General features: G+C 26.9%; 1 non-coding gene across 1 annotated transcript; it reads right to left on the bottom strand.

The window, feature by feature from the left end:
* Positions 1-17718: 17718 nt before the first annotated feature.
* On the bottom strand, positions 17719-17790 carry Trnad-guc. The gene has a single exon. It is a non-coding gene; the product is annotated as a tRNA-Asp (tRNA).
* Positions 17791-24152: the final 6362 nt, after the last annotated feature.

The raw sequence follows: 24152 nt of genomic DNA, 5'->3' as shown, positions 1-24152 counted from the left end.
GTTTTGATTGCATTTATTTTATATGTACGTTTTAATCGGGATTTGCATAATCGAAATGGAACCTTCGCTTTGCATGCGAAAGGCCTTTCGTTTGCTTAGGGTTTTTATTTTCTTGAAAGAAATGAATATTTACAATGTAATATTCATGGTTTCAATACGGAACGAAATAATTTATACTTGCGGCAATTAAAAAGTCGTTTTATGATTTATCGTTCAATTAATAATAACACGCCATTTGCATTCTTTTTTTTGTTATAGCCGAAGTTTACAATTTAAATATATTAAGTTTAATTGGATTTATACTGTTTGAAACTTTTTGAACTGTTTCATAGCTATATCGATTTCATTATTTACATAATATTTGCATTATAAAAAGATCAAAGTAACTCTAATAATTTTAATGTATACGCGATTATAAAATCTAAATAGAGAATTTAAAACAAAATAAAGATGTTTTAGCTTTGAACAAAAATATCTATTAATTTTTCATAAGGATTCACCAAATTCTATTCATTCTCAAAGATTAAATAAATCTATAAAATTATTAAACATAATAAAAAATTTCATTATATAAATGAGTACAAATCAATGCAATTATTAAAACCTTTCAATTAATGTAGATATTAAGTTTGAACTGTTTATTTCAATTTTACCATTTATAATTTGAAAATAATAAGTTTTTAGAACAAATTTAGAAATATATAAATATTTCTATATAAGAACCTCAATTTAGTTAATTTAAAATTGAATTATTTGTACAGATTTAGATCAGAATTATTTTATATATACTTTTTGGTTATGGTAACAAAATGTTAGATAAATTTTATTAAATTAATTAAAGGTGAATCTTAATAAATAAATTATTAGATATTTTTTAATAGTTAGTTTCTGAAAAATGTCACTTATAATTGCCTATAGCATTTCGCTCAAATATATTAAAAATAGTTGAAATAATGAAATTAGTTGAATATTAAAATAGTATTACTGTATTATATATAGTTGATGTAAGTAATTATAGATTGAAATAGTTTGAAACCACTGATTTACAGCAGATTTCTTACGAGGGCGTGCGCCCCCTGAATGAAGATATCTGAACTAATAAGATTTCGCCCCCAAACGCTAGATGTCAACACGACCGTACACGTCTCTGGTAGTTCAAATAAACCGTCCGAAGACACCCACGCACCGCTCTTTCACGAAAATATTACGTTAACAAGTTTGTTTGAAGCGGTGTGCGGATTTATGAATTGCGAAGTGTTTAAAGCGCAGTTTCCTGTTTTTTTTCTTTACAAAGAAGGGGGTAGGCGGTCTGGCACAGAAACCTATAATTCACGCGGCAATGGGTCGTTAAAAATGGAAACTCCAAGGCCCGAACGCGCGTCGCATTATAAATTATGCGAGAGTACTTTCTGGCAATAAATAAGCGTTCTTTATCATTTATTTACAAAGCAATTGGCCGCCAGCGCAAAGTGCACGCGTGATTGATGGCAATCCGAGACGCGAACCGGGCGCAGCGCCACCTCGCGGTCATCCCGCGAGAAAAATGGGCGTGTTTTACGCGACATGATAATTTATTGGCCGTCGACGAGGCGAGGCGTCGATTCTATTGGTTGAAACGCGGCGGCCATCACCGTTTTTACCCAGAAGGCTAGGCGAGCCCCGCCCATTTGTCCCAAGATTCCATCTTGGAAGTGCGCGCGCATCGCGCAGCATCGATCTCCGTGAAACGGTGAGCATCACAAGAACAGACAACAACAAAAAAAAGAAGGTTTTCAGCGCTAACAAGCGGCACAAACAGCGTTTATAGTTTGTTCATATATGTATAGCGAGGAACAGTAGGTCAGTTTTTAGTGCTTTTTACTTTCTGTGTAAATACTTAAGAGTCATATAAATTGAGTAAACTTGTAAACAAATAAAGTTCGTGAATGGCCGTCGTTAAGACGTAATATTTCTTTTCAGGCTTAGAGAGAGAGAGAGAGAGAAAACGCGAAAGAGAAACAGAATTAGAGAGAGTGAGAAAGGCGTTTAGTAATTAGTCTTTTCCTTTGGGGCGTTAATTGCCAACTACCGTCACCATAAAACACAGATTTCGTTTTAATGCTTGTTACTCTATTTCGTTCATTTATTTATTTGTTAGTTAAACGCGCTTGATTTATACGAGCCGACAGAAAGAAATGTTCTCTAGTGTCGCTTCAGGTGGATTTGCGCAAATTCCAAACCAAGAAGATCGTAAAGTGGAGAAATATTTTGTTTTTTTTTCTTCTTGAGACGGGCCGCAGAAGTTGTAAATTTTATCTTAAAAGAGGGAGGCTTTCTAAAACGCATTAGCCACGCGGAAGATTTATGGACTGATTTGTCACATGAGACTCTTTGAAGTCGGAATACTGAAATGGCGGTGATACTCTCATATTCCAACATATAAATTTCAGTAATCTCATGAAGAAAGATTAGTTTACATACAATTAAAAAAATAAATATAACTAACTCAGCCTTAACGTATTTTTATTTATAATTCACAAAACAAAATTTTTGAAATTCATTTTTAAATTTCTTGATGAAAATTTTCATATCTATCAAAAATAGAAAATTTGTGTTAATAAATTAATTATTTAATTTAGTGTTATATTGCAATAAAATGAAGACAAAATAAATTCATATTAAAAAAACTATTTTTTTTCATTCATTAATATATGAATAAATTAAATTTGTTTTATTAATTTACAATCATTTAATTGTAAGTTAATTCTATCATTATTTTTTTGATGCAATAATAAATGATGATTATTATTAATTATTATACAGTTCAGTGATAATACATTATAAAACAACGGTAGTTTAGCACAAGTTAAACAATACCGCTAAGTTCTATGTAAACTAACATTCACTACACATTCTTTTTGTTTAATTTAATTGGAGGAATTTGTACAAACAGAAATAAATGAAAAAAAAAAAAAAGTTTAATTTAACCACAGATTTACGTAATTTATTTTTTTTGTTTGTAGGATAATTTCAAATATAAGATAAAACCTGTTGTTAAACTTTTGTTATCTTTAGTGTTAGTTTTTATTTAATTTGTAATTGTTTATAAAACTATTTTTGCATTAAAGAAAATGTATACATTTCCATTTTCTGCTTAATGATTAAGAAGATGATTAAGAGATAACTTAGATTAAGATTTATGTAAACTCTATAAATTATTTATGGTTTAATTTGTATCAAAGTATTTAAACCTACAGTTTAACTTATACTATTAATTGACTAATTTTTCAATACTATATTTGAGCCATCATTTAATAAGTTAATATAAACATTTTTCTTATGTGATATGAAATGTATAGACATACTAGTAAAACACATGAATTTACTTTTTGTATTTTTCTAGTTTTACATCAATGTATCTGAGGAAGACAATAAGTTAAAGTAGTGGCTTTAAATGAAAAGTATTGAAGTTTGAAATTTTGTGATTTGAATGATAAAAAATCAAATATTTCGGTTGTTACATAAGTTTTAAATCGAATGTGCAACAACGTTGTTTTATTATTGTTTGTTATTTACATAACGAACGTCGTACAAATCATTTGTTTTGTAATATAATAACTGTATTTTCAAAATGATGCAGTGTTTTTTTGCAGAATTGAATGTACGATAAATCAAGAACAAACGCAGCATTTGAAGTTCGCTATTTGTGTTCCCGTTGGTCAAGATGCAGACGTCCAGAACGACGGTTTCCCTTTGATACTTATTGCCGCGTGTTAATATTTTATTGTTGAGCGGCCGTAAAAAGCGCATCCATCGCAAAACAAGAGCCCGTATGACCGAGGCACGATCATCCTGCGAACGATAAATAATGCGATGGCCAATTTGAGATCCTTTTTACAATCCATCACTCTTTTCTTTTTATTTCATTGCCCAAATAAAAACAAGCCCAACAAAACAACATCAATCTACTCGTGATTTATTTTGCAAATTTGATTCATTTTTCAATGAATTCCAGAGAAATTTGTTAGTAAAATGTTAAAATTTCTCAAACTAAGTAAATATCTATCTAAAATTTGATTCTAATGCATCAGAAATTTTGAATTTTATCCCATACATTTTACATTGAAAACATTACTTTTTGTGACCAAATTTATATAATGCAGTGGAACCTCGCTTAACGAGTTTAATCCGTTCCAAATTTTCAGGATGTTTACTCATATAGTGAAACATATTCAAATATACACACTTCTCATCGTCGCGACTCGTTATGCGAAACGTCGCTCGTTATGCGAGGTGCTCGTTAAGCTAGGTTCCACTGTATTTATACTATGAAAGTATATTAAGTAAATTAGAGATTTTAAAATGAAAAAAATATAAATTTCTTTTATTTGTTACATATTTTCTCTTAGCAGCATTATTTTGTTAAAAATAATACATAACATCTATTTACTTCATTAAAATCTTTAAATAAAAGAATATTATTATTTTTTTGTCTTTTCATTGGAAATTATTAAATATTATTACAGCGAATAAATTTGGTTTAATAAATATTTTATTTCATTTAGAATTTTGTTACATACTAATAGAATATTCTTGATACGTACAACTTAGTTAAAAACAAAATTTATATATTTACAATCAATTATTAACTGTAAATTAACAAACAATTTTATTTCATAAACGTTTGTTTCAAATTTTTTACATTCAAAATTATTTTTCCTTTTGTGAATACGCACAACTTAGTTAAAAGTTGTATATAATCTGATGATTTATATATTTACTATCAATAATTAAGTGTAAATTAACAAAATTTGTACCTTTTGAATAGAAAACTATGATGTTTTATTATAACAAACAAATTTTGTTTAATACATTTTTTGTGTCATTTACATTTATTTCCTTTTACATTGTAGAAATTCTTTGCTATTGTAATAATTTATCTATTTAGGTGACAATTATAATAATTAAAAATATGAACAAAATTATTACTTTTGAATGAAAAATAATTCGAAATAAATAAATTTGTTAGAAATTTTATATTTGAAAAAGAAATCCAATACTATTTGTGATCAATTAATATATGGAAATTGACAAAATAACTTTAGAATTTTAAACAAATTTAATTCAATAAAATTTGTATTTAATTTGTAATATTTCTTAGCTATATTTTTCAACAGATTTAATCAACATTTGCTACTGATAAATATACAATAAATATAATAGAATAACTTTGGTACATAGCAGTTTGATCAAAAGAAATAATACATTTTGTAAACTGTAAGAAATTATTCACTTTCATATGGAATTATTTTTATTACTTACTTACATAGCTGTATTTTATCTATTTAACTATCATAATTAAATAGTTATATAATTAATTAAACGGTAGTTTATAATATAAAATTTATAGTAAGTATCATAAACTGTATTTTTTTTAAATAATTTGATATATTTTCTTGACTGTTGAATTAAATTTATAATTGTGACATTAAAAAAAACTTAATTATTATACAAGCTTAACTCACATGAATGTAAATCAAACACTTCCTGCTTAATATGTTACCACAATCTATCATTATGACATTTATGTAGGAAATAAAGATAGTCCAATTTGAATATATTTATATCCAATTAAGATTAAAAAATATTCAAATTCTTTGATTAGTTGTTAACAAAAATAACAGCATTTTTATATATACAGTGGAACCTCGCATAAGAAGTGACGATGAGAAGAGAAGTCCCGGATTTTGCGTCTCCTACTTCATTTTTAAAACTTGTGTTTACATATTATGTATATTTTTGAATATGTTTCACTATACGAATAAAAATCCTGAAATTTTGGAACGGATTAAACTCGTTAAGCGAGTTTCCACTGTATATATTTAAATACATTTTTTGCTGCAAACTATCCGAAAAAAATTGGTATTAATTAAAGAAAAAAAAATTGATTTATATAAGAAATAAGTAAAATTATATTCAATGTATAAATCGTCAATTAAAAGCTTAAAATGTAAGATTTAATAAGATTTTAGTCACTGTAATAATTCCCGAGTTTCCAAAAACTTCATCTATAAAATCTGAAATTTTAACACTCTTTTTTCTCGTTCCATACCAAAAATTCGCTTAGCTTAGAATTATTATTTTTTCCCCATTTTCGTTTACCTCCTTTTTCTTGTTGTATATATATATATTTTTTATGTGAGAACATTAAAACATTTTTAATGAGTTTTTCTGTTTTCGAGTTTCGCTTCCACGCATAAAGTGATAAAGCTAATAGCAACAAGATAAGAAGTAAAATTGAAAAAAAAAAGAAGAAAATTCACCAATTTCAAGCGATACGTTCGGTTTTTCAAATTGAATACATTTAACACACGACACGTACTTAAGTGCCAATCAATTTGATTAATTGCCGGAGTTAAGTACATTTTATTCGCGCTCCCAGTTTTAATGCGCAATTAAAGCCTCGCATTGATATAATTTTTAATTGGACGTAAATATTTCGAAGGAGTTTACGCTAATTGCGAGTAATTTCGAACAAAAATGCTGACTGCATTTAAATTACATTTTATCGTTTGTTCTGTTCGTTTTGAAACGAGCGCGTGTCACTCACAAATTAAGGGTGAAAATACACAGTGTTTATTTTTTTTGCAGTCTTTTAACAAATTTCAACTTAACTCAACATAACTTTATGAAACATTGTTTTCAATTACTTATAATAACATCATTATTTTCAATAATCCTTTAGTTTTTATTAATAATTAGAATTATTTGTAAGCATTTATTTATTTCCATCTTAATTTTTGTGAATTTTCTATTTACTATACTAATAAATAATTTTAAGACAGAAAACAATTATTATTTATAACGAAAATATTCAGAAATGATACAAACAAATATTCAAATATGTTTTGCTAACATTTTAATATAAAACTCAGGAAGATATCCATGAAAAAGTGTGAAAATTATGAAAAAAAAAACATCTGGAAATATCATATTATTATAATAAAACATACTTTAATTACAGTTATTTTTCAATATTACATAAAAACTATAGTGTGAAATCATATTCTTGTTATTAATGTTAAATTGTATGTTTTTCAAAAGTCATTATTTTTGTTATGAAATAAAAAAACCATTGAAAATATAAATTTTGCTGAATCATTTGATAAAAATGATGTTTTTGATTCTTTTCGATGATATAAAAGTATATGAGAATTAGTAATCTTTATCTGTATGTAATAAATCGTGTTTATATGGGTAGTAATATAAGTTTTCCCATGGTGATAATAATTTTCCATTTGATGTAGAAAATCAGTAGTATTTTTTTTAGAAAATCATAAATGAAACACATTTTTAGAAAAATTGATAGAAAATATGTTAAACATTTAGTAGAATATTTTAAATAAATAGTACAATTTTGGTTGTTGGTGGAATTCTTGATTATTTCATTGCAATCATCTTTTTATCTAAATATTTTATAAAATGTTTAAATATTTACCCTTTCCAGCCCAGTTATTCCAAATGGAATCATTAATTTTTAAATTCAATTTTGTCTTTCGAGGATTAAAACTGTTGAGGATTAAAACAATGTTCAGTGATTAAAATAAATCATATTCATATTTAATTGAATACAAATTTCTTAAAATCAGAATTGATACGAGTATTAATGATATGTTAAATAAAATAAACCTTGGCTCTTGAGAACGAAGAACCCAAAAAAAAACATACAAAAGTCATTAAAGCCAATGCTAATATTCTTGAGCAAAACTCGATGACAAGCTATTAATTCTTGCATTTTATTACCGACGAGTAAATGTATTTTCAAATTTAGTTATTTCATACACATAACTAGCAACACGAGAGGTCGCAGACTCGATTAAAAAAATAATCTTATATTCAAATATTCAGTGGAATGTTTTACATCATCAATTTCATTCATTCGAAAGAATTAAATACAGCAATTATTTACATAGACATTTACAAATCGTGCTATAGTGAATCAAGATTGATCAAAGCCGCACTATGCGAGGTATTGCTGTAAATACTAATTTATCAAATCTAGAATGTGTATGTATGTATGTATGTATTTACAATATGGAACATCTAAATTTCAATAGAATTAACATTTCTCAAGTCATCTTATTGAATCAACGAAGCTTTATTAATACACACATTATACAATTAAGTTTTTTAATTAATCTATTAATTTAAAGTTCATGCTGTATTAATGTAGATAAAAAAAACAAATATTGATATATATTTACAAGAATTCTTGTAAGAACATAAGATTTGATTATTTCAATTACTTTTTTTTATGAAATTTCGGTTTAAATTGGTTTGTAGATTTAAATATTAAATAAAAAAATAAATTTATACTTTATACAATAAAAACATAACAGGAAAATTCAATAAGGTAACTCTTTGTAGTCATTATTAAACTATTATCATTATATATCTTTAGTTTATGTAACAATGAATATAATTATTACATAAACTAAATATTTATTGTTTTTAATATGTGTTCATTACTTAATTAAATGTATTTCAAGTCTTAATAATGTTAAGAGAAGTTTTATTCCTCGTTTTTCATTACTACATTTCTGATCATTTGTTCCAATATTAAATATTTAAATTTTAACTTTTAATTTTAGTAATATAGTAAAAACAGTACAAATATTACATGAATTAATTTAATTTTTAATTGAATTTTTCAAATGTTGTAAACAAATACAATTTGGACTTTAAACTAATATTTAAATGAATTACTTTTCATTCGCTATAGTTTTATCATTTATATACTAAACTAATTGTTAAAGTATGATTTTTACTTGTTTTCAATTGCAGTAATATTTTTATAATTAGTTAAAGCTTATTAATAGTTAGACAATGATATTTTTGATCCTTTGAAATGTACAATAAAGGTGGAAAGGTTGAAGTTCTTTAAACAAAATCAACAAAAAACCAGTATTAAAGTTATTTTGTCATGAATATAACAAATATTAACAAATATTCTTAATACATAATTTTGAAATAATCAAATAAAATTAATGTAAAATATAGTGAAACATCTAAATTAGACAACGATATTTTTTATCCTGGAGAAATGTTCAATGAAACTAAAAGAATAATAGAATGATAGTTTTTATTAATGATTTGCTATATATTTGCTATAATAAAAACACAATTGTTGTAATTTTCTAATTAAAGAAAAATTTAAATTCGAATTGGAATGCGTTTTGGAAACAAAAAAGTTGAATATTTTTTTTAAAAACTAGAAATATCCAAGAAAAACCACACACGTGGCTTTCAAGATCCAAATGGCCATTCACCATACATGCAGCACACACATCAAAAGACACGCATTTCTTCCAAACCAACGAGATCCTATTTTTCACCCAACAAAAACCGCGACAGATGTCTCTAAATATAAATACAGTTTAACATTCAACTTATCATCAGGAATAACGAGAATTCCCTTCTAACGTCAAGATTTATGCGCATTAAAACTGCGAATAATAAATCTCTTCGGATTGTTAAATCGCGCGCGCGAAAAGTCATTGTCGTTCCTTCGCTTTATTGTTGCAATAAAATGATTAATAGTTTCGCGCGGGAAAACTTGAAAATATTAACTTAAACTTAAACTAAATTTAATAAAACTACCTTACCAATAAGTGGAAATAACAACTGCTGTAGATGGGTTGATTTCTTGGAGGTTCTCAATAATTGTTGTGTTGTTATAAACGGTAAAATAAAGTTCACGGGGTTGAAATAAACAATCCTATCTCTTTCTCTCTCTCTCTCACACAACACTGACGTTATACAATAATACAAGTTTTTAGTGTAAATCCGAAACCATGGCAGCTACGGCTGATGTTGTACAATGGTTACGCCCGCCAAGTGCCCGGGTCTTACGTAAGTTCAGAACGCAGGCGCGCTTGTTTGAAGAGGACGAACGTATGGGTAAGAGAAGCGAAAAAAAAAGACGAAGAGAATGCGTGTGTGTGTGGGAAGGAGAGGATGTGATTGGATGGATGGGAGGACGCATGCGCGGCAACCCCTGTGGATGGTGGAGAGTGGACGGTTTCGGTTGGAGGAGGACGGAGCTATACGAAAACCACCCTGACAGCGGGGGGATTTTTTTTATGGATTCAACTTGACATTCCCAATTGATGGTTATGTGATATTTTCGGGGATTCATTAGTTATTTTCTGGGAGGGATGATTTATGATGCCCTCGCATTCAGACACCTGTTTTTGAGCTTCTTAAATTATGGTTTAGTATTTCTCGTTATTTCCATTTCAGACCACCTTCGATCATTATAAAATAGATTTGTTAAAATCGTTATAACAAAAGATGTATTTAAGTTTTCGGTGTACAAGACGCATCCGTATATAAGACGCATATTACATTTTATATTACTTTTAGTATATAGATGCATATGAAAAGTGTAAAATGATATGTTAGAACTAATTTTGTCGTATACTGTTAGTAAATCCAAAATTGACGTACTATAAACAAAAATTCCTGTATAAGACGCATATTGATGTAAAATTCACTTTGAATTTGATTTACTTTATTTAGAAGTATTTCAGTATATAGCATAAATCACGATTTATATCCAAAAAATACCTTATATTTGAACTATTTTAGACATATACTAAGTATTGTTTCTATATACCGAAAGCATCACAATGTTAATCCAAAAATTATGGTATATTTGAACTACTAGATAATAAAGTCAGAAATATTTGAATCTCCACATTAGTTAATAAATAGTTTTAATGTACGTTGTCATAACTAAAATTAATTTACTAGACACTTTTGGCGAAAGAAAATTTAATACGTGAATAGTCAAAAAGTATAATATAAGACATTTCATTAATTGAAATTTGTCAAAGTTAATTGATAGAAATGACAAAATTAATTGGTTGAAATGTGTCAAAATGTATTTAAACTCATCATTATTGATTGCTATACTTACTGTAACTTTTTACAAAAGGTATGATCTACCAAACCTTAAAAAAATATGATTGTTTAATAATTTACATATGTCAAAGTTGAAATTAATTGCAATATGTCAAATTTCATTTATTGAAATGAGTCAAAGTGTTATTAGTTACACTTTATAGAAAATAAAGTAAATAATGAGAAAAAATTCTTAAAATTTATTTCATATTATAAGCTTAAACAAATTCATTGATTTATTATTAATATCATATAAATTTAATCTCCATATAAAAAATGAATTGAAAATCATCATTACAAACTTAAAGTAACATTTTATTAACTTCAGGTTTTAGATCTAATTTTAATTCGAACGTTTATATTAATTATTAATTTAATTAAACGAAGTTATGTTTACTGTAGACAAGTATTCCATACAAAATTTAAAACTGTATTTATATTTCTATAACAACATACTAGTTAGTTTACTATATACTTACAGTTAATTAATCACATAACAATGTAAACTATTTTTTTTATAATTTTATGTGTGTAACATTTAAATTGCATGTTTGTAGCTAATTAATGATACATTGTTTTGCTTAATTTATCTGTTTTTCCACGAAATATTTTTATCGTACATTTGTTTTCATGAATTCATCTATTAATTACATAATAGTAATAGTAGTATTTTATACATAAAACTAAATACATCTACAAAGTATTATTGGTTTCAGTTTTTCCATATATTTGTCTTTAGATTAATGGAGGATTTTTTATGCTAAATTGTAATAAATTTGGAGATGATGATGGTTGTGATGCAGATTGTGGAGGGAGACAGGATTTCGTAAATATTGATCATTGAAACTACTGGTCGAGTCAGCCAAAAAGAAAATGAAAAAAAAAATGTGCGCGAAATAAAACCGGGTGTGAAATAAGAACAAGTTGCAGACTTTGATGTGCGTGCGTATTTATAAACATCAGGATTATACAGTTTGGGATGGTTGAGCCAAGGAAGCAAAGACCAGCAAAAAGAGGGAAAAAAGAGTAGTAATAGCGCACAGTGTACAGAGGAATGGGTCTTCTGCCCGCGCGCATTGAGATATCCATAGTATATACATAGTAGAGGATTGGTGCGAAGCGTAGTAGAAGTCTATTTATAAACAAACATGTTAAACATGCACATAGATCCATGTTTACTTTAACGCTAGTCTGTTTAAACAAAACTAAGATGGAACAACACCCGAGTGAAAACTAAATAAACACACGGTCCCCCGCTTTCGGCGAAAAGGCCAGACGAAGGAGGAAGACCGGAGAGTTAACAGTTCTTTGGGCTTCTTTCAACGGCGCCGTTCGATACACCATAAATCCATCTGCTTCTTCATTTCTTTCACATACATATAACCATTGACTTTTGCAATAAATACAGTCTCTAACATACATAATATTGATTTATTTCAAGAAAAATAAAATGTATTACATAAATAATTAATAATAAATGTATTACATAAAAAATTATATACAATTATTTTACAAATAAATTATATTCAACCGTTTCTTAATTAAAGTGAAAACAAGCAAATAATATTTTTTCAATTTTATTTTAAAATTATATCATTAATCTGATATAAGATTGTCTTAAAATATACTTTTTTATAGTTTTTTTATAAAGAATACTGAAAATAACTGAAGATTTAAGTTGGAACGAATAATTTCACTATAAAACAAAGTTAAAAACGATAGTTGATAGTTGATCTAATTAGATCAACAATATTATATAATTATAGTTAAATGATTGTTTCTATTTAAATGAAGGTTCAATGTCGTTTGATGGTAACATTGAACCTTCATTTAAATAGAAACAATATTTAAAGTTTACTTTATTGACATTGACTATCAAACTTTTCTCTTACATAATTTATCACTGACAAATTTATCACATAAATCAAGTATGTATTTATTAATTATTCAAAAGCCATAAATTAATCTGACAAATTTGTCTCCAATAGGATAAGGAACATGATACTTCTAGAATTTACATATTTCACTTTTCAATGAAATACAAAAACTATATATTTTTCTTAATATTTGTAGTTCTCAAAAAGAATGTGTTTGTACAATGAAATGGTTTAGTCATTATGTAATAGTTCTGTGTCTTTTTTTGTGTTGTAGAAAAATAAATTTGGTTTCGTAAGTACGCTTTTAGAACCAATAAATGCGGTTACCTGTGCTAACCACCGCCCGCCCCTAAACTGAATAATAAAACAGTCTTGAAGGTTGCAACTGCTTACCACGATCCTAAAAACCTGCTTTTATATACACTTTCAAGTATGTTTTTTTATTTTTCTATTTGTATTTGCTACTTAGTATTTAGTTAGTAAACTTCTCATTATAAAAAGATAAATGTATCAATATGCTTTAATTTATAGACAAAATGCCACAAATTTTTATTTAGTAAAAGTAAATAAAAATTAGTATTTTTCAAACGAAATTAATTCATTGAATTTCATGTTTACTCGTGAAAAAATACATGATTTCTAGTTTTTTTTCAATAATTTATATAACATTTGTTATTTCCTTGTTATTTCTATTTCATTATTAGGTTTTTGTTATTTACTTGTTGACTTGTTGAATAATTATTTTATTATTTAGTTGTAAAAAAAATTAATTCAATATTGCGAAAATTATAGAAATATAGTTTTTTTTGATACAAATCTAATAAATTCGTTTGTAAAACTACAAATTTTACAAAAAAAGAAATCATATAATATAATTAACTTATAAACAAATATTTACACAACTTTTCTACTTTACAAATTCTCACAATTTACACTTTTCTTACAACCTTTTTAATTTTGTGGTAATCAAAATTGATTATAAATCTAGTCTAGTTTACACATTTTTTCATGACTTATACGCCTTTAAACATGAAATTTATTATGTATTTTTTTTCTATAGATAATAAGTAAACAATTTACAAAAATCTCATCAAATTTAAGCTTCGAAATCATGAGAATTATTTACGTGATTTTTAATATTAAATAACTCTACTATCTAACATTTTTATATCATGTTCTTCAAAAATAAATTAAATTTTCTTACGTGCTTTAATTGTTGAATTTCTTCAGGTTAAGAACAGTCATAGAAACTCTATATAAAATTCACAATTCTCAAAGTTCACTAAAGCACTTCACTTCCAACAAAAAAATACAATCTATTCGAATGAATCATTCGATTATCAGACGTAATCAAAGGAGCGTGATTCGTTTAAGCGCGTTTCAGCCGCAGGTAAAACCAGGTAGAACCGACGACTGGTGCACACAGAGTGCCCTGATTGGACTTTCAACTCTCCCCACTGCATGCAAATCACAATCTACCTGCGTTTTCCCGTTCACAACCAATACGAACTTTCAAATAGAAACACGGAGCAATCTCACAGTTGAAGAATCTAAATCAAAACGCACTGAAAATTCTTATTAAGTTGAACAAATTACAATTACAACAGTTTTAATTATATAAACAAATCTGTATTCATTATATAATTGAATTAATAAAGAATTTATAAATTAATGTAATATTATTAGAGAACTATAGTGTTTTTACTAATGTTGAATAAACAAAAATACTGTAAAATTCTATACATTCTTAAATTAAAAGAACAAAAGTATAATTATAATCATTAGATAACTATTTATAATTAGTTTCAAAATCATCAATTATCCAATAGAAATACATGATTTTATTAAAAAAAAAACAAACAAATATTTTTAAAACGTATCTTATTACGTTCTACAAACTTAGTTTACAAAATTGTGATTAGTGTTTTCATATTGGACCAATGTGAATATACATAATTTCATGATTTACAACAAAATAAACAGTAACAAAATACAAAAATTTTACCAAAATTTTTATAATGAAATGTTTAATTTGAATAATCCGACGGCTACTTGAGGTATGAGACCGACACATTTTGTGTCTTTTATAGCAGTGCTAACAATTTCGATTTACGACTAATAAAAATTCAATACTTTTACAACGTGAGAACTTAAAATCTTAACACTTTCGCAAAAAAATAATGATTAGATCTAGAGTTAATTATATTTAAAAGCGTGTACATTTTAATTTAATTATGATTTATTAGGAAGTTGGCTTTAATAATTGAAGATTTGAGTATAATATTGATTGCATTATAAGTTTTAAACATTGTTGAATGTACAATTTGTGTCTTTTAACGCTTAACAATATTTGAACAAAAATTTCTTTTTTGTCCTGTGAAAATCTATTATAATCAACTTTTGATTAATTTATAAATTAGATATTTATTTAGTACTAGAATCCAAATTGCCACGAAGCTCCTATATCTATTTTTTTCTTGTATGTTTTTCAAAAAAACTTTTAAATTATTTGCTGAGGCGACTAATAGTCGAATGGTTAAGTAACCCACGATTTCGTGGGCGCCGGTTCGAATCCTTTGCCTTCGAAGGCCCTTTGCGAGCTCACTCGGGGCTTGCAGCAATAGGGCCATCGTTCATCACAGAAAAACAGTGAAATGAATGAGGTTCAGCATATGGACCTTCAGTCAAGTCGAAGGACAATGACAGTGTTAAGGACAGCAGCAGATTCACAGTCAAAGGAAATAGTGGATTTGCAGATATATACTATTGAAGTTAACATAGAAGACGACAGCCAACCAACAAATTAAAAAATGAAATCATCATAATGGTAACTATCCACCGGGAAAGATTACCTACCTAATGTAAACGGCGATCTTAAATTTACTCAATTTTCACATTGATGAACAGATTGTGAATAAAATTATACGACATAAAAAAAATGCTTACTAAATAATGCAACATGGTAAATATTAGTTTGGTAGAAAGAGATTTTTCTCTGTTTTTTCTGAATGAAAATTTAACAACCATTCTTAATAGAATTTCTAATGATTTTATAAGTACTAAACATTTTTTATAATGATCTCAGTTCTTTCTACCAGTTTTTTTTACGACAAGCAGAAGCTACTTTGGTAGTATTTTTTTATTAGTTATAAACCGGAGGGTATTTAAGAAGTTTACTTTTCTTTTTGGTTTTAATTTAGAAAAAAAAAATATATATAAAACACTAAATTATTAAAAAAATTGATAATATGATTACAGACATACAACGCATAGTCCGAGTTTGACAATCTGAAATCGCACTATTCGAGAGACTAAATACATACAATATACCGAAGAAAAGAAAAAAAATAATTTTGAGTACTTATTTTTATAAAGAAAATTTTATTGGTTTTGAATTTTTCAAATCGTACTATAGTGAATCCGTACTGATCGAAGCCGCACTATTTGCTTTCATTATACTCACCAATTCAAATATTGCTTAACTTTTTAATGAGAATATGTTTATTGCAAAAATAGTAAACGTTTTTAAATATCAAGTTGACATTATTTTTTTTTGCTATAAAAATGTGTGAAGTAATAAAAGAATTGTGATTGTTTAAAAATATCAGTAATGTATTGTATAATTGTCGATTGATTGTTTTCTAATTAAGTTGATTTACTATCTAATAATAATAATGAAAGTAATTATTAACAGTGAATTAAAGACGTATTCAATTCGAATATAGCAATATTCATAAAATATCAATAAGCTTGTATAAATAGTCGTTAAAACGCGTTTAAAAGCAATAAATAAATAGTTATCTCGTAGCCAGTTGTAAATTGAAACTACTTTGTCATCGTGCAGAATTTCATTTCTGAAATGAATGCCAATTTAGCGCCGTTTTCGTTAATAAGAAACTGTTTTAAAATTAATTTTCTCTTTTGAAGAATTATTTGAAGAATGTTAAATGTTTGTAATTGTTATTACCGTAACGTTTCAAAATTGTATATTTTTTCTTTATAGAATTGAAATAATGGAAAACAAAAGTAAGTGGGTTAAATCTTATTAACAAAATTTATGAAGTCTTGACAAATTTTTTATTGATTTTAATTTGGGTCATTTATGAAAGAATTTCAAAGAAAAATTGTAATCATTCTTTATATTTTCAAATCTCATGTAGACTTTATGTAATTAGGAAAAAAAAACGTTAAAGAGCGTATTTTTATATATTTAGTTACATAATCTACTACATAATACAACTAATAAATTTAATACATTTTAATTCGTTTAGTAAAATAAAATTACAAAAACTTCATTATATACGTGTAAAAGTTTGTTCATCGTAGTTTTATTGTTGGATGTTTTTTTATATAATTTTCTATTATACACATATACCTCGTTTTACATGGTAATTTCTTTACACGTTTTCGCTTTTACACGGTATAAATATTAAAAATAAATGTTGAAAATAACTATGCATTTTTTTTTTCGATTTACACGATTTTACATTAAAAAATTTCGATTTACACGAACATAGGAACCTATCTACTGCGTAAATCGAGTAATAAATGTACTCGTATTAAATAAATGTTGAAATGAGTATAGTCAATGGTCTTATAACGCGATTAATTGAAAACGCATATGAAAACCGTGTTAGAAGAATTAAGTGATATTATATGAAAATCGCGTTATCGGAATACTATCGAAATTATTATTGCGCGTTATATGAAAACCGTATTCAGAAAATATAGCGTTATAGGAGACAATGCTTAAAAGATCTTCAAACTAAAAATAAATTGGTAGTTTAAAAGAAAAACTACTAATTTACATCATTACAGCATAATTAAATAAGATAATACTTTGTAACAATTTCTGATTATATATTATACCTATTACCACTTTTATTAAAAAAGAATCCTCCCCGGCGGGGAATCGAACCCCGGTCTCCCGCGTGACAGGCGGGGATACTGACCACTATACTACCGAGGAATTATATATGAAATTGCAGAAATATCATTAATCAAAGGCAAATAATAAATAGTTAATTATATAATATGTATTAATAATTGAATTAATATAAATCACATAATTTGAGATTACCTAATTTATATTTAATAGACAATAAACTCTTAGCAGTTCATTGTTAAAACATGAAGTATATTTTCTTTAGAAATTTGTTTGTTTTACAAATTAACATCAATGAAATTTCCTTACACATTTTAGTTTTTCAAAAAAAAAAATAAGTTTACTAATTTATATTGATAATATATATGAGTGATTAATGCAAATACGTCTATAGACTAATATTTGGAATAAAGGTGTAATGTTTGTTTTAATGAAATATTGTACTTTTGATAAAATACCTAAATATTTTCAATAATAAGAAAATATTTGTTTTTAAATCAATTCCAACCAAATAATTGGTTATATTAGTAATTATTATTAGATTCGAATATTTTTTTCCGATTTTTATTAATAAAAAATATTTTTTAATAAAGAAAATATGTTACTACATCATTTTTCTAATTGGTCATTTCATGAAATCTCTTCAATTTTTTGTTTTAAACGTGTCTCCTTCTCTTATTTAATTAAAAAATCGAAACCATAAGTTTTCATTCACAACACTTTATTCCATTACATAATTACTTCATGATCAAAATCATGTAATATTAATATGAATTTTCAAATAGTTTTTTTCTGAGAAAAACATATACAATATACTAATAAATAATAAATATACCATGTTTGTACATAAAAATATTCTTTTAGAACTTCAGTATTTTTAAATTTTAACTGTTTGCATTTAGTATTGATTAAAAACGTGAATATTTCAAAAGGTGCATCATCCATTCCTTGTTTTTTCTTGTTGTTGACCTCTTCAATGATTCAGAAACCGTGCACGCTGTATATTTCTTTACGGGAGAGCTAGCAGTGGAGGGTTTAGGTAATTTGAAAAAAAGAGTTTCGGTTTATATATTTTTTTTCCTTCTTTCTCGGTTGGTGAAGGTTGAATAATGCGTGCGTGGGTTCGTAGCTTGTATCTGGTTTTCTCTTTATGTGTGTGTATGTAAGCGCGCGGGGGCGGTGGAAAGAGGGGGTGGTGGTTGGTTTGAGAAGGAGAGCTGATGTAAATGCCCGGGCCCCCCTTTGATGGCGGTCAATACAGGTTCCAGAGTTGCTCATTGGCCCGCCGCATCCCAGACCTGTCACAGTGATGTAGTGTCTGGATCACGGACAGGATGCTGTGATGCTGGCTGGGGCCCAGCAGGGACCCCTCGAAAACCCTACATAAAAAAAAAGAGACGACATGTATATATGTATACTGTACACGATGCTACGAAGAGGCGAGCCCACATCACACAGCACAAATTTATATGGCATTTGTTGGATAACTTTTACATAACTAATTTTAGAAAAATATAATCTAACGAAATGTGATTATTATTTTTTTTTAAAGATTTATACATTTTTTAAGTCCAAATTTGTCAATTTTATAACAATAAATTTTAAAACAATAAAATTTACAATCTAAAAAAATGGATAATTTTACATCATGCAACACACATTTCTGTACATGTGAGATAACTTTTAACTATAATAAATCATTTTTTTAATTAAAATTCAGTTCTATTCAAAATTTGCAAAGCGGACTGACTGACTAACTAATTCACATTTCACATCACAAAGGTTTATAATTTGTTGTATATTTCTTACGTAATTATTTATTTAGTATAAAAAAAACTTAATACGTGCATCATTCTTCATGATTTCTTCTTATTTAGCTGCTATTTAAATATACTAATTTACTGATTTTCTACATTCCACAGACATTTTCATGTAAATATTATACATTTACCTAATAATCAATTTATATAATACAACATTGTTTGATAACTTTTATATAACATAATAATTCTAGTATCTTTATTATCAATTGATATTTATTTGTCTAAATTTATGTAAGATTCAGTAGAAATTTTAAATGAAATATTTTTCGTATTTTAAAGGATTTCGTTTTCTTGAATAAACCAAAATTATAAACATAGTACTTTCAATACAGTCAAACCAATATAATTATAGAAAGAAACTAAACGGAAAACGTAAATTAAAAAAAAAAATATTTGTTTATCAAGTCTCTTTTGTACTTTGAACATTCAATCTTTTCCTACATTTTTATACTAATAAATTAAGTTGCCAAAATATAACAGAGGTTCTAATTTCTCTCATTTATTCTATAACAATTAATTATATTAGAATTATTTCTAGTGAAAAAAAATATAATGATTATTGTTTTTTTTTTGTTGCTTTCTAAATTCATGTATGATGCAATAGAAATTGAATTATTTGAATTTAAAAAATACAAATTTCTTCTTTATTTTATGTTCAATTTGTCTTAAAGCAATAACAAATAAATAACTAACTCTTTTGATAATATACTGAAGGCAATATCAAGTACACATTTAAATATAATCCAAATAAGTAATGATTTCAAAATAATAAACAATGCAAATCAGTGGATATTTGTTACTTTATATTATTTTTTTAATTTATTTCATTATAATATACCAAAAACTAGTTTATATGAAATTTAGACAATGTGAGAGATTTGAAATACAGTGGAACCTCGCTTAATGAGCATTTAACTTAATGAGCAAATTAATTGTAAAAATAACCCTTAAACTTGCTAAAGATTAAGAATGACTCGCTTAACGAGCGACGTTTCGCATAACGAGTGACGAAGAAGAGAAGTCCCGGGTTGCCGTTTCTATCATCATTTTTAAAACTTGTGTACCATATTATTATTTTTGAATATGTTTCACTATACGAGTAAAAATCCGGAAATTTTGGAACGAATTAAACTCGTTCCACTTGTATATAAATTGAAGTTTGAAATTAAATTATGTAATTAATTGTTAATGTGTGTATAAGTTATATAATTAACTTTTAAGGAAGAATCTAAGTTGTGTTTATGATTTATGGCTTAGCACATTAATTAAGAAACATGAATGGAATTTTGTGAACCACTAGACTAAAGTAAATAAATTCTAATTATAACAATAGTTTGTAACAAAACCAACCAATATTTGACTTATCAATTTGAACGTTCTCGTAAAATAAGCTTTTAAAAAAATATATTCGAGAACCATTAAATTCATGAATTTTCAAGTAACTTAAAATACTTAACGTATATTTTTTTAAAGCTAATTATATATATACTAAGTACATTATTTCCGTTACTTGCTTTTTATATACATATGTAACAATAGTTTATTTTTAAATTAATTCATTGTTTCTTTCTATATATGTAGAATTAATTTTACTTTCCTACTAATAATTAGTTCATTTTTTATCACAAATATTGTAGTACACTTTAAAAACTAGTAAGGAAATAATTATAATTAAAAAAGTTTTAAAAAAATAATAATATTTCAAGAACGTTCATATTCATAATTGTAGATTTAAATCTGTTGTAATGTTTGTCTAATTAATGAATTATACATTTTTTTCTTAGCTCATTCATTATTATGTACATAAAGTAATAAAGTGCGTACAATATTTCAATGTTAATTACCAGTTTAATAGATAATAATCATGTATTTTAATATTTACTACATGTAACATACATATTTATGATTTTCTTAGAAAAAAAAATATAATTGCAACTTACAACAAACAAAAATATAATTTCGCAAATTACACATTTTAATGAACAGAAACAAAAATTAAACGAAACGAATCAGAAAATACATCCAGAGAAATAATAAAATAAAATAAAATTGATGCATAAAACTAAACAAAAAATTAATGAATTCCTCAGCTGTAATCAATATTGTCTATTTTTACTACCAAAATATATTTTTTTGTTAAGAAATTAGAAATACATTGATTTTTAATTGGGAAAAAATATTTCTTTAGTTAATTTAAGTTAAACTATGAGTATCTGATGTAATAACTTTTTGTATAGTTTTTTAATTGTAATAACTTATTTATGTAATATAGTTTTTTTAATAAAAATAAAATTCTTGAAGTAACTGTAGTAAAGTTATTTATAGTAAATATACTTATGTATTGTAAATAAGTGCATTATTTTGTTATATATAAGTTGCTGATTTTTGACAGATGTGTCAAATGTCAATAGAATTCTTTTACTGTCAGTAAGTAGCAATATGTTACATGAAGTTACGCTTTTGTTGATTGTAATTTAAATAAATTTTGCGACTTTATAAGTGCTCTAAAAGATTCCATTATGCTTGTCGCAATGGCGAATGTGTTTAAAGAAAGAATTAGAAGCAATGTTACCTATAGAAATGGTCGTATCCATATGGAAATGAGGAACAAAATAAAACACGCGAGAAGACAGCACTGAACACATGTGTCGGGTCGGAATAATTGCATCGGGATGGCCCATAGACACAACAACATTTTAAACTTTTCTCACGTTCACGCGTTTAACGATCGGTTAAACTTTATTTATATGAAATATTAGAAGGATTAATTCCAAACTGTAGCTCAACATAGATGGTAACGCGGATGTGAAGTGTGAACCGCGAAGATATTGTTGAAAATGCCTTCTCATGCATCTCATCTCATCTCCATCATTCGGGATGTCGGGAGAGCGAAGCACGTACAAAGAACAGCTGAATGAAGAAAACGACCAAGTAAGTAATAAACTCACATAACCTCAAGAACGGACGCAGCTGGTTAAGGAATTTCTTACATAGGTGCTAATTACCAAAGCCAACTTTCCAAACCTTTTCGGCACTCGCGGCCGTCGCTTTTACACGTCCGCCTCGAAGAAAGGACACAAAAAACAAAGATTGTCAAGAAGCGTTGAGTCGTATCAAGTGAAAGAGAGAGGCCGTGACCATAAATATTCACGAATTTGCAAACTCCTTTGGAACGATTTCAAAGCATATCCTTGCACCGACATCCTTGTATCTCTCTACGAATAATAACAGCGACGGAAGAAGGAAAAAAGAAAGAGGAGCAAAGCGCGAAGCGAAGCAATAAAGTTGAAAATTCGCTGCAATATGAAATCCCGCCGCTGCTCGGCATCAACATCCATAAAACTGAAAACACGTCTGGAATTTATGATTCGAAAATCTCGGCAAGACAAGCGATAAAAGCCAAAGAAGACGAAGAAAACAAGACAGGAAAAAAGGAGAAACGAGAAACTCGAATTGCTCCAGACCTAATCTAATATTAATCTTGATTTATGTTTGGCTTAGAAACTAAAATCCGCAATACAACAATAATACACAGACACATACACACAAAAATAAATTGTTAAAGCCGCAATTAATCCAACAACTTCCATCGATGCTCGAAGTGTAAAGGCGGCCGTTAAAAATTGATAACCAATAAAAGGCTAACATCGGAAGCCGAAACAAAGAAGCAATCCACATTTGATTTGAAACAGTAAAACATAAGTGCAAACAAAAATGTAGAAGATTGACAGAAACATTTGCTGAGCAAAAAAAAAATAATGCGGAAGAGAAACTCTTTGGGTTTCCTGGAACGAAATTGGGTCTGTTTGTGCTTTTGATTATTTTTATTACCAAAACCCTAAATAATGCCCTTTTTGTCGTAGCCGCATAACCAAATGCTGCAACCGTCCGTTTGCAACACTTTCGCTTTTCGACACCACAGGAAAAAGGGGTTTTTATTGCCCCCGAATTTGCCTATTGTAAAGATATTTCTGGGTGACGCTACTACTCTTTAAATCAGCAGACGACTTTCGAATGGGATCACTTTATAGCTTCCGTCCAGAACGAATCCGCATTTTATGTATGCAAACGTACCAAAAAAAAATATATATACAAGAAAAAATGTTCATGAAGCAGTGAAACAATTTTTCTAATTATATTATTTCCTGCCTCAATCGAAGTGTAATAAATTCATAAGATTATGATTAATAAACGTTTGTTTTTTGCTTCCGTTTTAAAGTGACACAGATTTATTTTATGTAAGCAATTAAATACTATCAGCTCATTAAATTTGCGTTGTTTTACGATGAACTAATAATCTAGAACACAAATCCAATTAGAAATGTACTTGTTAAAATAATAACTTCATTTCATTTTATCATTGTTAAAGTATTCACATTATTAAACCCAAAACACAATTAATTTAAATAAGTTGTTATTTCCTATACAGATATTTTTTAAACTATATTTATTAGAAAATAACTGTATTACTTCTATAAGTAATATTTTGATTGAAAATTAGTTTGAAAAATTGTATTTTTATAATCAAGATTTCACATTATGTTCCCTATACAGCAGTTTTATTTAGTTCTATTATATTATGTTTATATTTTGGTAATTTCTAGCAATATTTTGTTTATATAA

Source organism: Nicrophorus vespilloides, unplaced genomic scaffold (genome assembly GCF_001412225.1).
Source record: "Nicrophorus vespilloides isolate i.1.1-1 unplaced genomic scaffold, Nicve_v1.0, whole genome shotgun sequence".
In the NCBI taxonomy this organism is placed as follows: Eukaryota; Metazoa; Arthropoda; class Insecta; order Coleoptera; family Silphidae; genus Nicrophorus; species Nicrophorus vespilloides.
Note: the sequence above shows the minus strand (reverse complement) of the source record. Positions and strands in the feature narration are given on the sequence as shown.